The sequence below is a fragment of the Glycine max genome, chromosome 15, assembly GCF_000004515.6.
Source record: "Glycine max cultivar Williams 82 chromosome 15, Glycine_max_v4.0, whole genome shotgun sequence".
Taxonomy (NCBI): Eukaryota; Viridiplantae; Streptophyta; class Magnoliopsida; order Fabales; family Fabaceae; genus Glycine; species Glycine max.
Genome location: NC_038251.2, coordinates 18786012 through 18802313, shown reverse-complemented (window position 1 = coordinate 18802313; position 16302 = coordinate 18786012). Strand labels below are relative to the sequence as shown.

At 35.7% G+C, this 16302-nt stretch overlaps 1 long non-coding RNA gene across 1 annotated transcript; it reads right to left on the bottom strand.

Annotated features, from left to right (window-relative positions):
* Positions 1–353: 353 nt before the first annotated feature.
* On the bottom strand, positions 354–13656 carry LOC121173582 (uncharacterized). Its single transcript, XR_005888668.1, has 3 exons — positions 13523–13656; positions 8167–8172; positions 354–364 (listed from the first exon to the last, which is right to left on the bottom strand). It is a non-coding gene; the product is annotated as an uncharacterized lncRNA (long non-coding RNA).
* Positions 13657–16302: the final 2646 nt, after the last annotated feature.

Here is a 16302-nt window from a genome sequence, read left to right as displayed (position 1 = left end):
AAAAACTGGAGAAATTTTAGGGAACTGCTAGAGATGACGCTATCGCTATGGGAAGACACGTGAATCCGCTTAGAGGTAAGGGATGCGTTTATCGCAATTGGGGGTTAGAATGAACATGTGTAGGGATCCTTAGAGAACTAAATTTGGGTTTATTTTGGGATGTTTATTGAATTATAATTTTTCTTTATGATTATGAATACAATATTATTGTGTTCTATGTACCAATTGACGTCCTGATGAGAATTGATTGATAAACTTGAGTGCTCTTGATGTCTTTGTGTTAACCCATGATTTTGATTAATTGATTTTGATACAATTGTGAGAAACTATTTCAGAGGTTTTACATCCCATGTTGTGATAAAATCTTTTGTATAAATTGTTATGTTGAGGTTATGAAATGATGATTCAAACTGTGAGTATGTGATAAATTGAACATGTGACGGATGATGAAATACATGTGTATTGAGATGAGATGTGTGTATTGAGTTGTGAACTATGAACTGTGCAATCACACAATTGTAAGACCCTTTAAGGGCGACGAGTATTGTGATGGGATCCATTGTGGGAACCCGACGAGTTAAAATGATTTTGAAAACAATTGAGTAGATGTGTGTATTGCATAGTTCATAGGTAAAGTGTATATGATTCATGAGGTGTGATAACATGTTAAATTGAGATTATACCATTGTGATTGGGATTAAGTGTATGTGATAAAATTGAGTATATATATGATTGAGATATATATGTGCATTGAGTTGTGAACTATGAATTGTACAATCACACGATCATAAGTCCCTTCAAGGGCGACGAGTTGATGTTAAGTCCCTTTTAGGGCGACGAGTTGATGCTAAGTCCATTTTTGGGCGACGAGTTAATGATAAGACCCTTAAAGAGCGACGAGTTAAAATTATTTTGAGAAAAATTGAGGAGTCGTGTGTTTTGTACAGTTCATAGATAGAGTTTGTGTGCTAAAATGTTTTCTGGGTTGGACCTGAATCAGGAGGGAGAGGCCCTGACGGACTCTTCGGAGTGTAGGCCTTGGGGGTCTCACGGTTTGAGTGTTCCTTTAAGCCTATGTTGATCCCATATGGTTGGAGCATTCTCGCAAAACACTGTGACCCTGACTGGTCTCCCTATGATATTACCTAGTGAGAGTGACTTGACTTGCTAGTGTGTGGTTTGTCTTGTCATGTACTCCTAGGCGCCCGAAGAGGTTTTTCACTGACATGGTACCACATTGCATATAGGCTTGAGTCTTAGCATAACTTTTGCATACGCTTGCTAATTGTTTATTATGAAATTGATGTGTTATTATGTCTTGATCGAAGTGTGTGGTTCCTGTGTATTGTGATTGATGATTGAAAAGTGTGATTGATGAATGACAAGGTGATGAAATAGTGTGAGATATGCTAAGTAAATTGTATTTGGCTACTATATGTTGTGTTGTTTCTCTCTAGTAGTTAGAAATGTGATAACTCACTCTCGGTTTGCTGTTTGTGTTGGATCCTGTGATGATCTTGAACTTTGTGTTCGGGGGAGCAGATGAATAGGTGGATGACTATGAAGAACCTCATGCTAGAGGACACGGGAACACCACGCTTTGATAGGATGTGACATTAGGATATAGGTTCTATATTAATTGTATGAAACTTAGATGGCCTTCTTTGAGCCGAGATGACTTTATTATTTATTTGGACGAGTTTGAATATGATGTAGAAGAAAGTGAATGTGAGCCTTTTACCCATTTGAAAGGCTTGTATTTTAAAATGTTTTAAAAATACTTTTAATTAATATTTGAATTTTTACTCCTTTATTAATATATATGTGAGGGGTAGAGGGTGTCACACAAAGACCTCTTATTGTGAAATTCCTAATTGATTAATAGCACACATGACATCCAAAAGTGTTGAAAGGTACAGTTTCTCATTGGGTGATTCACGACAGTGGTTGTGTGATTTATAGCTTAAATTGTAAGGTAGTGATTGATTTGTTTGTCCCCCATGCAACTAATATTATACAAGGTTCAAGTCCTATTGCTGCGAATCATAGAACATTCTTCACCAATACATTAACCTATTTTTAAAAGTAAAAAAACTGTTCTTATAACATTATGTGACATTTTATTTTATCTTGTCTTTAGAGGCACAAGGAAGTTCAAATTCAAACCTAATGAAATTAACATTACCAGAATCAAAAAGATGTCAGAAGTAGAAGGAGAATCTAACCAAGAGAACTGTTGGCTTTTAGAGAATAAATGCAGTAGAAAAACAGAGAAATAAAATACTGAAGAATATATAATTTGAAGGGAAACGAATTGGAGGAATATTTTTATTCAGCTGCAAACGTATACATTTATAAATGCTGCAGAAAACAAAAAATAAAGTAACTTAGATAAATCAGAATTGCTTTCTCCTAAAGTTTAGGAACATCTCTCTAACAAATTGCAATAACTACTTTGATTAGGAGGACTTATTCAAAAATAGAAAAATGGAAAAATAATGATCACGTTGTAGTCCAAAGCAGTTTCTTAACACTCCTCCTTGTTTTAAGATCTGCAAAGTCCTAACTTCTGTCTAAGAAACTCGAACTTGCTAATTGGCAATGGCTTGGTAAACAAATCTGCAACTTGGTTCTCTGCTTTGCGGTAGACAAGACTAACAACTCGACTTTTTTGTACTTCTCTTACAAAGAACAACTTGATATTGAAATGCTTGGTTTTCCCATGAAAGACAGGATTGTGGGAAATAGCTATGGCAGCTTTGTTGTCATAAAAAATCTCTGTGCTCTCATTCTGCTCCATGTTAAGATCAATCAAAATTTTTTTCAGCCACAAATCTTGATTGACAGTAGCTGCAGCCGCAACAAATTCAGCTTCTGCTGTAAATTGAGCAACATTCTCTTGTTTTTTTGAGTTCCATGAGAAGACACCTGATTCAAAGCTGAAATTGTACCCTGAAGTACTTCTCATATCATCAATTGAACCACCCCAGTCACTGTCAGAGAAGCCTATTAGCTTGAACTTTTCAGTTTTCTTGTACTTGATGCCAAAATTGCAAGTAGTCAGGCCGAGTTGCTGAAAGGTACATCAAACATCCAATCATGCTTCTGAAGTGTGCTTGATCTATCTTCTCGGTTCCATCTTCCTTGCAAAGCCTTTCCTTTTGATTCATTGGACTGTTCATTTCTTTGCATTCTTCAAGTTTAAACTTCTTTAAAATCTCCTTGGCATACTTCTTTTGGCAAACAAAGACTTCATGTTCTCCTTGTTTAATTTCCATTCCAAGAAAGAATGTCATTGACCCAAGATCTGTCATCTCAAACACAACCATCATCTCTTTCTTGAACTTCTCTACAAGACTTGAATTGCTACCTGTCACCAAAAGATCATCCACATATAGTGAAATGATAAGAATATCAGCTCCATCTATTTTGACATATAATGTTGACTCTGACAGACTCTTAGAAAAACCCAAGTTTAGCAAATGCTTATCTATTCTGTTGTTCCATGCTCTTGGAGCTTGTTTAAGACCATAAAGAGGTTTCTTGAGAAGATAAACTTTATTTTCTTCTCCATCTTTTATAAAACCTTGAGGTTGCTCAACATAAATTTCTTCTTGTAGGAAGCCATTTAAAAATGCAGATTTAATGTCAAGTTGATAAATTCTCCAATTCTTCTGAGCAGCCACAGCAAGCAACAACCTGATGGTGTCTAACCGAGCAACTGGAGCAAATGTTTATGAGTAATATACTCCAAACACTTGAGCGTAGCCCTTCACAACGAGTCTTGCCTTATGTTTATTGATAGAACCATCAGCATTAAGCTTTGTTATGTATACCCATTTGACTCCAATCACATTCTTGTCTTGAGGTCTTTCTACAAGATGCCAAGTTTGGTTTTTCTCTATCATTGATAGCTCCTCCTTCATTGTAGCAACCCAAACTTGATTTTTCTTGGCTTCTTCATAATTTTCAGGCTCACATACAACAATGTTACATCTGTCATAGATATCAGAGAGCAGTCTAGTACCTCTAACAAGAACATCATCAACTAACTCATTCTGCCAGCCTTCAATTTCGGAACTTGGTGCAGGAAATTTCAAGTTTAGATTTTCAGAGGCATGATTTATCATCTTTGGATCATCCCAACTCCATTCTTCATCTTCTGCAAAGCGCACTTCCCTGCTAACAACAATTTTTGCAGTTTGTGGTTGAAAGATTTTATAGGCTTTGCTTGTTGTACTGTAGCCTATAAAGATGCCTGGTGATGATCTTTTATCCAACTTATCTCTCTTGCTGGCTGGAACATGAGTAAAACACAAACAACCAAATATTTTAAGAAATTTCAATGATGGTTTGTAACCATACCAGGCCTCAAATGGTGTTTGATTCATCAATGCCTTTGTGGGAAGTCTATTTTGAAGAAAAACATATGTGCTTGCTGCCTCCGCCCAGAACTTCTTTGGCAAATTCTTCTCATACAGCATGCATCTTGTCATCTCTAGTATATATCGATTTCTTCTCTCACTAACTCCATTTTGTTGTGGAGTATAGGGAGTGGTGAGTTGATGTTCAATGCCTGAATCTTCACAAAATAGGGTGAATTTTTCAGATGTGTACTCTTTTCCATTGTCTGACCTCAGAATTTGAATTTTTAGACCACTTTCATTCGCAGCCACCTCTGATTTGTACTTGAAGAAAAAAATCCAACACATTCTGGTGAAGTCATCAACAAATATAATGTAGTAAAGATTTCCTCTTAATGAAGGAGTTCTTTGTGGCCCTGCAACATCTGTGTGGATCAATTGCAACTTTCTTGACACTCTCCATGTTTCCTTTGGAAAAGGTTTTTTGTTTTGCTTTCCAAATTGGCAGGCCTTGCAGATTGAAATTCGATCATTAAGCTTAGGAACATCAAGTGCCAACCCTTTTTCAGTTAGTTGTTGCAATCCTTGTTGATGATAATGCCTGAGCCTCTTGTGCCAGATTTCTGTGAGATCTTCCTTGAGCGAGAAAACAACTTTCTCCTCCTCCAATGGATTTAGAGTAAAGCTTTTCCCTTTCATTTTCACCTTGAAAATATCTTGATCAACTGCATCTTTTATCAAGTAATATTTGTCTTCAAAAATAACTTTAAATCCTCTATCAATCAATTGACCAACGCTTAGCAAACTTTGGTCAATTTCAGGAACGAAGAGGACGTCAGGAATAAGCTTTGTGCCAGCATAGCTTGTGACTGCAACTATCCCCTTTCCTCTGACTGAGATAGAATCGCCATTTCCAATTCTGACTTTGGTGATATTGGTTGGCCTCAAATCTCTAAAAAGTGTTTTGTCAAAAGTCATATGGTTGGTGCAACCACTATCAATCAACCAACTTTCACTTGATTCACTACTCAAGTAACAGGTGGCCACAAACAATTGATCTTCCTCTTCCTGATTAGCAGTCTGAGCTCCTTCACCTTGAGGATTTTTATTGTGGCAAATCACAGTTTCATGCCCCATTTGGTTGCACTTACTGCATTTTGCATCTGGTCTCTTTCAGCATCTGAATGGAGGGTGACCCATTTTGCCTCAATGCTGACAAGGAGGGTAACTTTCCTTTTTACCATTTCCTTTGTTGTGATTATTTGCACTGCTATCATTGCTGGTTGGATGATTCTTCTTGTAGTTTTTCCTTTTCCAAGTTCCAAATTGTTGGCTCTTAGCTGGTAGAGCACCTTCAACAACATGTTCTTGCCTCATCAATCTTCGTTGCTCCTGGGCTTGCAAGGCATGTATCACTTCTGCCAAAGTGATCTTGGAGAGATCCTTTGTGTTATCCAATGAAGCAATAGATGCTTCGTACTTTTCCGGCACCGTTACCAGAATTTTCTCGGCAATTCTGGAATCAGCAAAATCACTTCCCAACAACTTTATCTTTTTGGCAATACTCAACAATTTGTTTGAGTATTCTTTGATTGTCTCAGATTCTTTCATCCTTTGTAGCTCAAATTCCCTCCTTAAATTAAGTACCTGCATACCTCGTATTTTGTCGTCCCCTGCATATTCTTCCTTCAAAAATTTCCAAATTTCTTTGGGTGATTTGAGAGTTATGATTCTAGTCTGGATCATTTTTGAAACACCAGCAAACAAGCATGACTTCGCCTTTGCCTTCCTCGTTTTTCCTTCTTTGTGATTTTTTATTTGGGCCATGGTGGGATTTTCGGGCAACGGTTGAACAACGTAATTCTCTTCCACAACATCCCATAAATCCAGCCCCTCTAGATAAGACTGCATTCTCACTGACCATAGGTCGTAACCTTCGCCATCAAAGAGTGGAAGAGCAACTTGAGAGAAATTTCCTTCACCTTCCATTTCACAGGTCTCGTAAGAAGATAACTCTAATACCAGTTGTTGGTTTTTAGAGAATAAATGCAGTAGAAAAACAGAGAAATAAAATACTGAAGAATATATAATTTGAAGGGAAACGAATTGGAGGAATATTTTTATTCAGCTGCAAACGTATACATTTAAAAATGCTGCAGAAAACAGAAAATAAACTAACTTAGATAAATCAGAATTGCTTTCTCCTAAAGTTTAGGATCAACTCTCTAACAAATTGCAATAACTACTTTGATTAGGAGGACTTATTCAAAAATAGAAAAACTGAAAAATAATTATCACATTGCAGTCCAAAGCAGTTTCTTAACAAGAACAACATGTGTTGCATAGATATACAATCTCTCTTTTGTTGGAAAGCATATTCATAAGTCTTTTTAATCTACATATTTTGTACGTCCATTTGTGATTTCTATCATTGTAAACAAAGGAGTGTCTATAAACATAGGAAGTAGAGGGAGTGAAAGTGTTGTGAGGCAATGGATCAAGTTGTATAGCCATAAATATGTTATAACTCCTCCATGTAACTGTCATCATTGTCATGTGATTTGAATTTGAAATGATAAGTTTCCACGTAATACATTATATATATATATATACTTTGTCCAAGATGAATTTCAGAAAGCTACTGTTTGAGAATGTATGCCAAAAAAAATAGTATGTATGAAATATGGACTATAACAGTTGTATCAAAATATGACTAAAAGATTCAGAAAAGAGTATTACCAACCCTTTTTGCTTGCTGGAAACTCAAATAAACTCAAATAAAATAGATATTGTTTCATATTCTCAACACTACTCTTTACAGCAATATCAATTAACTCCAAGTCTCTCTCTTAAGTTCTTAAACTTTACTTTCAAAGTTACTTAGTAAAGATGTCTGGCAATTGGTCTTCTATCTTACAGTATTGTAACATAACTTCCATTCCTTTGGGACTTCTCCAAGGAAATAGAGTTTAATATTAAAATACTTAATCTTTCCATGAAAGATTGAATTATACGAGTTTGCAATCGCAACTAGTTTGAGCCATTTGTAAACCAACAAGAATTTTTCAAACCCACAAAACGTGATTAACAACTATTATAGTAGTAATGAATTCCACTTTTACAATTGATTGTGCCACAATATCTTGCTTCTTTGAAGTCCAAGAAAAAACTCTAGAAGCAAATGTAAAGTGTAATGATCCAAATTTTCCATTTAGGAATTTAAATTGTTTGATATATTTTATTCCTTAAAATATAATTAATTGGTTTAAAAGAATTTGATGTGTAGTAAATTGCGGTTAATTCCTTAAGTAAATTAATTAGTATCGGGGTTTTAATAATTCCTTTTTCATGAAAAATATTTCTTGATGTGTGAATAAATATTTTAATTCTTGGTTGAATTTTTATTTGAGTAAATTACTTGACATGGTGATTTTTTTAGTGTGATGTTCAAAATTAATTAAATTAGCATGGTTTTTGTAATTTAATTAAAATTATGAATCTAATTATTTGAATTAGTGTAATGATTAAATGGACTGAATTTGATATATATAATTACGGGCCTAGAGCCTCTCAAAAAAAATTATGGCCTAGAGAAAAAGAATAGAAATTGTACCTAGGAAATTAGAAAACAAAAATCTATCAGGGGGTGCATATAGCTGTAATGGGTATGTGGTCAGTGATATGGTCTGTTGCAAATAAAGGTTCAAAAAGTAAAACATGGGTGAGAGTGGTAACAGGTTGGACTCTGAACTGCTTTTGGCCCATTGATCCTAAGACAGACTTGTTTTACAAAAAGGCCTACCTAAAACTTCCAAAAACCACCCAAAACATAACAAAAGGAGAAAAAAATAGAAAGAGAGAGGTAACAAGATTGATATATGGGAGAGAACTAGAAAATTTGGATCCTATCACATTATTCCTCCCACACGCAACGGAGTTGCTATTAGCACTTCCAAAATTGATAATAGCACTACCCACATGGGTGTCTTTACATATTATTATGAAATTACCCTTCTCAAGGAAACACGATTTGGTTGCACACTTATACAACGGAAACACAAATAGGATTTTGTTTGTAATTTTATCTACATGGATATGTTTCCGTTGCACACTTACACATGAATGTGTTTACGTTGTACAAACGAGCAGGTTAAAAAAAATAAAAATAGGATTTTGTTTGTAATTTTATCTACATAATTCTATTTCCATTTGTCCCACTCCCTCCCCGAATTCCCCCTCTCCTCTCTCTTCCTCCCCTTGCCCCATATGCTCCCTCTCCCTGGTCCTATATTTCCTCTCTCTCTCTCTCACAAACACACACACACACACACACACTCAATAAGAAACCAACATAGCACAACATACATCAACCTCAGTGGCAATTCAAAGAAACAAAAACAATGGCCACGAGGTGAAGATCTTGCCGACATATGGAGGGTGATGAGGCACAAATCTAGCTAACGAGATCGCGAAGGGAGTTTGATATGTGACCTTTAAGTTGTGATGGTGGATGGGGGTGGGTCGCGCATGATGGTAATGGACGAGGGTGAGTTCATGCAGCAGTGGTGGTGGACAGGTGTGGAATTGGATGGTAAGACAATGCGATTAGGGGACTGATAAATTTAAGGGGAAGGGAAGGAGGTGTAGGGATTTGGTAAGTGTACAAAAGAGGAATTTCACAAGGGTTGGTAGTGTCAATAGTACTATTGGTAGTGGGAATAGTAGCTTCTCACATGCAATTGTCATATCAAATCTCTTCCACACTCCAGACCTTCATCATGAAATCAAGCTAAATTTTCTCCTAGCAAGCACGCCATTGGTCATCCTTGTCTCCCTCCCTTGACTAAGCTTCAGCTAGCACCTTCTGGGACCTTCATCCTCTACTATATTTGTTTTTGTCCAAACTTTCGGGGTCTATTTTCTTTATTTGTTTTGGTTTGGATTGCATGGATCTGTTTCATGTTAAATTACAAGTTGGATTGACAGTAAAAAAAAAACAAATATTTAAAAAATTATAAATTATGACAGTTCTCAGAAAATCAAAATAGTATGATCAACATCAATCACGATTTTCAACAAAACTGTTGTAGAAGACACTACTAGAAATGTGTTTTTACGACAGCCATTCTACGACGGTTCTTTTGGAACCGCCTTAGAAAATGAGCCGATGACATTTTTAATTATCTTACTAAAAAAAGCCTTTTACGACGCACATTCTAAGACAGTTATTGAAAACTGCCTTAGAATGTGTGTTGGTCATAAAAATTACAATGGATTTTATTAAAAAACCGTCGTTATCTCAATTGAATTTAAAAGCCCTATGAGTGGTCCACGGTTCCTCACACGCACCAACCGTTGCCGTACATTTGTAACGCAACAAGAGGATACGATATTTCACACAGAGAGAGAGAAACTCCGTCTCCAGAGAGAGAAAGTCTGAGATCTGATCAAAACCGAGGTAACGCTAGCTCCAAACCTACTCTATGCTTCGTCACGAACCTCGCTTTCTTCTTCTTTGTTGATTCGCTTCTATTTTCTGGATTTAACTCGGTCGAAGTTCTAGGTTATTATTGTTCTTTCCCTGTGCGCGAGTCGTTGTTTTTCGTAAAACCTTAGGTTTCGAATTCTAGGGTTTGGTGAAGGTTTTAGGTTGAGGGAAAACGAATTAAGGTTTTTGGATGTATGGCTTTGGGGGCAATAGTTGGAGATGATGGAGCCAAAGAGAAGCAGAGGTACACCGAGAGTAAGGTTTACACTAGGAAAGCATTTAAAGGTCTGAAGAACAAAGGTAACGTCGTCAGCACCGTGAATGTTGTTCCTCCTCCTCCTCCTACCATTGTAGCTACTACCAACGGTGGCGATGATGGTTCTGCTACTGTTATTGATGTTGATTATAACAATAAGGATAATAGTACTATTGATAACGGTGATGTTAGGGCTAAGGATAATAATGCCTCTGTTTAGCCAGTGTCGGTGCCGAAGGATGGGAATTCAACTCTTTGCTAGTAGATATGGACGGGAACCATATTAAGGCCATAAGCATTTGCATGATAGGGGGCCAGTGGCTTCATCGGGTCTCACCTCTGCGAGAAGCTCATGTCGAAAACCCGTCATAGTGTCTTGGCCTTGGATTTCTACAATGACAAGATCAAACACCTCCTGGAACCCTGAAACGCTCCTTTGGATCGGTCGCATCCAATTACACAGCCTTAACATCAAGCACGATTCCCGACTCGAAGGCCTCATCAAAATCATAGATATGGTAACACTAAATATCATTACACTTCTCCCGAGTCAATTAGTTATTAGTTTCTTAGTACCTCTTTCCCTCACAATTTTGTCTTTGTTTCAGACCATTAATCTGGCTGCCAGTTGCACTCATAAGGATTACAACACGTGCCCTCTGTACACCATTTACAGCAACTTCATCGATGTGCTTCCTGTGGTGTGTCTTACTTTTACTTTACTCTCTCTCTCTCTCTCTCTCTCTCTCTATGTGTATCTTTTTTATTGTGAAAATTGGAATTGAGGATTAGGAGTTGGAATTTTGGTTTAGGTGAAGTATTGTATGGAAAACAACAAGCGTCTCATTCATTTCTCTACGTGTGAAGTCTATGGGAAAACGATTGGAAGCTTCCTCCCCAAAGATAGTCCTCTTCGTCAGGTGACCTTTCACTTTCGTTGGACCAAGTTACTACTATTGATCTATGCATAACCAGTGATGATTTCAAGTTTTACAATGCATCAAAGTTTTGTTATTGAGCAATCATGGATCTTTTTAAACCAACAGTTTTTGTCTCTCTTTGTGTGTGTTTTCCTTTTGTTGATGTTATTTATGCTTTGTGTTAGTGCTTAGCTCTACTGAGTTCTAAAAGATTGGCTAAGATTTTGTTAAAACATAAGCACTTAGACAATGAAGGAAAGCTGGAGTTGCTGCACATGATGTCCAACGTTATGTCAAAGAATAAGATCGGGCTGCACAATGCACAAGGCAAGATGAAATGTCAAATGAAGAATTGAAGCTGCAGGATTCACGATGTCGGATACAATGTCCAGGACATCCTGCCCGAAAATACTGGAGTTGCTAAAAGCATTGAAGCTGCAGGATCCACGATGTCGGATACGATGTCCAGGACATCTGGCCCGAAAATACTGGACATATAAATCTGTTATATCTTTAACAGATTATTGTGCAGTTAGCAAGAGATAAGATGATCTATCTTTAGGAACGAATTAAAAGATAATTAAAGTTCGAATTACAAACTAGAAGAGTTCGTTCAGGAATTAAAGATTAAAGATTAAAGATAAAAACTAAAAGATCAAACTGTATCTTTTAGTTCTTTAAGTGCAGATTTTCAGGAAGAAAGATAGATCTCATCCAGCACAAGAAGTTGCAGCCCAGATACGCTCACTGCTATATAAACACGAAGGCTGCACGAGTTCTGTACCAAGTCCGGGATTGAAGAGTTATTTTGTGAGTTTTGGGACTTGAGTGTTTTGTGAGCCACCTTGATGGTACCCTAACATCAAGTGTTGGACCTGAGTGTGTAGAGTTGATCTCTAGTGTGTAGAGTTGATCTCTAGTGTGTAGGGTTGATCCCTTTTGTTCAGAGTTGATCTCTGGTGTGTCTTTGATTTAATTGTAAACACGGGAGTGTGATTGAGAGGGAGTGAGCGGGGTTTCTCATATCTAAGAGTGGCTCTTAGGTAGAGATCGCACGGGTAGTGGTTAGGTGAGAAGGTTGTAAACAGTGGCTGTTAGACCTTGAACTAACACTATTTTAGTGGATTTCCTCCCTGGCTTGGTAGCCCCCAGATGTAGGTGAGGTTGCACCGAACTGGGTTAACAATTCTCTTGTGTTATTTACTTGTTTAATCTGTTCATACAGTCAAACACAATCTGCATGTTCTGAAGCGTGATGTCGTGACATCCTGTACGACATCTATCCCCAGTATCAGAATTTCACTTTGTTTTATTAAACGTTTTGAAAATAAGAAAGTAAAATGAATTGAACTTCTTGCATAAGCTAAAATGAATTGGACCTCGAGAGCTTATCATTTTAGTCAAGTGTTCTGTCTGATTTTTATTTATTTTATTTTTGCAGATTCTGATAGTGATAGTTCCTCAGCCTCTGGGTCTGATGCAGGGTCACCAAAAACCTGAATTCTTTTTGTTAGGTAGAATCACGACTTCCGAAACTTTATCTCGCTATATGTTGTGCTTTTATGTGTAGTATGCTCTGTCACACATTCTTTTATTGAAGAGAAGTCAGCTGGTGCAAATGTGAATTCTCTGAGAGGTTTTGAAGTAATTGATGACATCAAAACTAAAGTGGAGGCTGCTTGTCCCGGAGTTGTTTCTTGTGTAGATATTTTAGCTATTGCAGCCTGTGATTCCGTTGTTGCAATAAGTTTAATAAATATGAACAAATAAAATTCAAAATGATAAACATGTTGATATATAGATATACCAGTTGGCTTGTTACACTATGATTATAGAACATGTCTCGTTATAAAATGTACAAGAATTATAAATTTTTATAACACTAATTTTTTTCTGTCTTCATCTCATTATCTATATATCTTATCTCACTCATTTCTCTCTTCTCTTCCTATTTAGAAATTTAAAGTGTGTTGTGAGAATTTTGGTAATCTCATTATCTATATATCTTATCTCACACTTTTCTCTCTTCTCTTCCTATTTAGAAAGCGTGTTGTGAGAATTTTGGTAAGTAAAAATAGTATTACATACATGATTTTTTATTTAACTTTTTCGTTTAAAAAAGACTTATTTGAGCTTGAAGAAAGGAAGTGATTTGAAGGTAAAATCTCAATTGATTGATTTATATGTTCTTTGAGAGGTATTTTTGCAGCGGTACTTTTCACGTGCACAATCCTAGTTGGTTCGCAACATCTTAAATTTTCTAGATCTTATGGTCTATTTAAATTTGAAAATTTTGTTTGATATGTGACTTGGATAACAACACATCCACTATTTTAACATTACCTTATAGGATAAAACACTATTAGAATTTTTTTTACATCGGTTATTTATGACTTTCTACATCGGTTTTTAACCGATGTTGAAAGAACCGATGTTAGTGTAAAATTGACAACATCAGTTACTTAAATAACCGATGTTATATAATAAGAATTACATAAAAAAAATTGAATTTTGGTTTTGGTTTATATTATTAGTTCTAAAAATTTCTTATTGGCGAGCTACGACAATTGCACCTATCAAAGCAACTAAAAGGATTATTGAAATTAGTTCAAATGGAAGAAAAACATCTGTTGAGTGACAACATCAGTTATTTAAATAACCGATGTTATATAATTAGAATTACACCAAAAAAAATGTATGAATGTTGACAGTTCACATCGGTTTTTATACAAAACCAATATTAACTTATACGTTAACATCGGTTTTCTATGAAAACCGATGTTAACTTCCAAATGTTAACATCGGTTTCAGTCAAAAACCGATGTTCGTGAATGTATGAATACATGAATTTTGATGATGCCAAAGAAGAATCAAACAAGGCCGCTTCAAAGGATAAGCATTTGCTTCAAGATTAATTCAAGATTGCTTCAACAAACAAAGCCTTATTTCAAGATTCACTAAAGATCAAGCCTTGCCTCAAAGCAAAGGGTTTCAAAGTCATGCAAGGCTATGATAATTGATTACCAGGAAGTGTAATCGATTACCAGAAGGGAAGAATGAAAAAAGTTGTTGAAAAGGGTTTTGAATTTGAATTTTGAACATGTAATCGATTACCATATGTTTGTAATCGATTACTAGCAACGAAACTCCTAAAATTCAAATTCAAAAGTCACGACCCTTCAAATTATAACTGTGTAATCGATTACACAAATATTGTAATCGATTACCAGTGGAGAGTTTTCAGAAAATCTGTCAACAGTCACATCTTTTGATTGGATTTGTGAATGACCATCAAAGGCCTATAAATAGGTGACTTGGGCACGAATTTTGAAGGCAGAGTTTTGCTTGTTCAAAATGTCTTATCCTCTCAAAAGGAAATGAGACAGATTCCAAGAGAACTTCATTGCCAAATGCTCTCTCAAAAGAAACTCTTGGGCAAACACTTGCAAATTCATTAAGAGTTTCTCCATGGACTTCAATTGTAATATCCTTCTCTTCAAGAGAGAATTCTTCTTTATTTCTTCTCATTCAAAGAGATTGATTAAGGGATTGAGGGTCTCTTAAGTTGTAAGGATTCCTGAACACAAGGGATGGGTTGTCCTTGTGTGGTTCAGACTTTGTAAACGGATTTTTACAAAGGGATTGAATAATCTCAAGTGGATTGCTTGAGTACTGGACGTAGGCACGGACTTTGCCGAACCAGTATAACAACTGTGTTTGCATTCTCTCTTCCATTATCTCATTTATTTTGTTGCAATCAATTTTGTCTTTCATGTTCAAAGAACATTATTAAATTGATTGCTGCTTCTTCTGCATTCTAAGCCTATCCCTCTTAAGTTATTGAGGCTGCTGGTCTAACAATGTTAACGTTTTGGATATTAACATCGGTTTTTATACGGAACCGATGTTAATATACACAAACAACATTGTTTTTTTTAAAACCGATGTTAACTTATACGTTAACATCGGTTTTTTGGAAAAACTGATGTTGTTTGTGTATATTAACATCGGTTTTTTAAATAACCGATGTTGTTATTAGGAATTTTTTTTAATACACTTTCTGTTTTTACAAAAAAAAAAACCCAAAATTTAACCTGTAAATTTGAAATCAGACCACACAGCACAACATATATCATTTGTATTCTACATTCAAACAGTTTTTAGCAGAAAGCTAGATAGTAAACTATCAATTGTAAAAAATCAATTGATAACTATGAATAAATAATTTATCAATAACTATTAATAAAGAATATTCAATGTTAAAATAAAATAGCAATTGTAAAAAATGTAAAGTAAGCTAGTAAACTAATTAAGGAACCTAAAATTACATAGTTCCCTAACATCCTAAGTTTGATTTTTAACTTTGAGATAATACAGTGCCCACTGGATGCGAAGTGTCTTCAATCTCTCTGCTTCCAATGGTCTAACATCATTAAAATACTACATGATCAAATAAAACATAAGTTAATAATGTAATACCAATGATAAGAAAATCAAATTTGTTTGAAATAAACAATTACCGTTTTCAAGTTATTCCTGAAACTTCCTAAGATTATAGTGGACATCCAATGCATCACGTAATAGCCACACTTAGTGCTTCCTTTTTGTCTATTACACTAAATACATAATGAAATTTGGATATTAAACGTTAACTACAATTAGTATACACACACATAAAATATATATAAGTAAACGTTTTATTTAAATCACGTACCTTAACAACAATCCACCTTGCAGGAGCCTTCTATTTAGGTTGTGGAGTATCATCAAGTCCTTTCAAAGCACTGTTGAATACAAGGAACATTAAAATATTGATGTTGTTGAGTAATGCTAATGCAAATGTACGTATTGAAAAATAACACTGGCCTGTTAATTATTCCTTTAAGGCAGTTGTTTGACCTGTTATGCAAGGAACAAAACCAGACAACTAGATTTTCCTTAGGCAAAATGACGACCATTTGCCAATGTGCGCTGCAGAGGAGACCAATATGGGTTATTGTAGTATTACACATTATTTAAATTCAGTTGTTCAGTTTTACTTACCCATTCAGGTAGGCTCCAAGGTAGACATCTCGTTTTGAACTCTGCATCCAACTCTTCATGTAACTTTTTGATTCAAATTGCGATTGTCTATATCTCTGAATGGACTATGGCTCGAGGAATCCATACACATCGGAATTCCCCGATCGCATACTTGTCTCAGTCAGATGCCTATTGTTGTTAACACAAAGTTAATTATGTATGAATTTAAAACAATAACTTAGGTAATTAACA